Consider the following 1,949-nt stretch of genomic DNA (forward strand, 5'->3'; position numbering starts at 1 on the left):
ATGGTTTGCATCAAAGGCAGTGCCAAAGGCACAGTGTTGAGGTAGGTTCTCTATTGGCCACCCATATCTCAAGGCTATGGCGTCAATAAATTCAAGGCTATGGCGTCAATATATTCAAGGCTATGGCGTCAATAAATTCAAGGCTATGGCGTCAATAAATTCAAGGCTATGGCATCAATAAATTCAAGGCTATGGCATCAATAAATTCAAGGCTATGGCATCAATAAATTCTTGTTTGTTGAAGTGGAAGCCTTTTGTCTTGAGAGGCAGGGTCGTCAGCCAGTTCGATGCCCCAACCTCCTGTGCAATTTCAACTCTTCTGCACTGGTCTGGTGTTAGATGGTGGGTTATGTGCTGCAGCTGGTGCTGTGGTCTGGTGTTAGATGGTAGGTTATGTGCTGCAGCTGGTGCTATGGTCTGGTGTTAGATGGTGGGTTATGTGCTGCAGCTGGTGCTGTGGTCTGGTGTTAGATGGTAGGTTATGTGCTGCAGCTGGTGCTGTGGTCTGGTGTTAGATGGTGGGCTATGTGCTGCAGCTGGTGCTGTGGTCTGGTGTTAGATGGTGGGGTATGTGCGGCAGCTGGTCCTGTGGTCTGGTGTTAGATGGTGGGGTATGTGCGGCAGCTGGTGCTGTGGTCTGGTGTTAGATGGTGGGCTATGTGCTGCAGCTGGTCCTGTGGTCTGTCTTCTCGTTCCATGCTTGTCTGTGTCTCTTGCTACTACTACTACTACTTATTACTACTATTTCTACAACTATCATCACCATCTCTCATCACTGCAACTACCACCATCACCGTAACAACCACAACTACCACAACCACCACCATCACAACTAAACCCACCATAGCAACGAGAGAGAGAGAGAGAGAGAGAGAGAGAGAGAGAGAGAGAGAGAGAGAGAATCAATAATGGCAAAATATCAACGAAGGGAGCTAGGGTCGCTCTCTCTCTCTCTCTTTCTGATCCTTCCTCCATCTTCCCTCTCATCTGAAGCCCCTCTGTTTAATACGATTATCTCTCTCTCTCTCTCTCTTATTTCTTCCTCTCTCTCCCCTTTGTCCCTCCTTTCTCACTCTTCTTTCACTTCCTCTCCCCCTCCCGCCTCTCTCTCTCTCTCTCTCTCTCTCTCTCTCTCTCTCTCTCTCTCTCTCTCTCTCCCACTCTCTTTCCAGCCCTTCACTCAGTCTCCCCTCTTCCCTTTCCTGTGCTCTTTTCTTCTCTCTTCCTCCCTCCTTCCCTCTCTTTCTCTCTCTCGTTTCCTCCCTCCTCCCTCCCTCCCTGCAATCTAAGGGGAGAGAAAAAAGCCTCTCAACGCACAACAAGGCCTGGACACTGATTGGCTGAGCGTTGACAAGAGGGCGGGGCTTCTACCTTCCTCCCCTCACGACCGTTCCTCTCTCTCCTCCCCCCTTTTTCTCCCCTCCTCCCCCCTTTTCCTCCCTCCTCCCTACCCTTAGTCATCACCCAAGCATTCCTTTATTCAATTTCCATCTAATAATCACTCAGAAGTTTTATAATAACCTAAAAAAAGTGGAAATATATTGCAGACTCCATGCTTTGTTTACATCTCATGGCGCTAACCAATCAGGGACCCTCGCGCCATAAGCCGTCTCACTCTCTCCCCTTCTCTTTATTCTCCCTCCTGCTCCCTTATTTTCCCTCCACCCGGGAGAGTATCGGGTTACAGGGATGAAGGGAAGGGTGGAGGGACGGGAGGGGCGGTATCCCATCCCTCCATCTCGCTGAGTGTATGTATAAAAAAATCGGTACAAAAAACTGGATGGCCCCCCGTTTGCTCAACCCCGCTAGCCAATCACAGATGAGGCTTGGGTTCCTATGCTCGCTCTCCTGGTCTTCTGAAAGGACCAAAATCCCCATGATAAGTTCCCCTAATTCTCATTCATAGCCAATAATGCTCAAACGGACCACCAGAGCCAATGAATATTTCT

Source organism: Coenobita brevimanus, chromosome 3, assembly GCF_032717465.1.
Source record: "Coenobita brevimanus isolate Jiangsu-jjx chromosome 3, ASM3271746v2, whole genome shotgun sequence".
Lineage (NCBI taxonomy): Eukaryota > Metazoa > Arthropoda > Malacostraca > Decapoda > Coenobitidae > Coenobita > Coenobita brevimanus.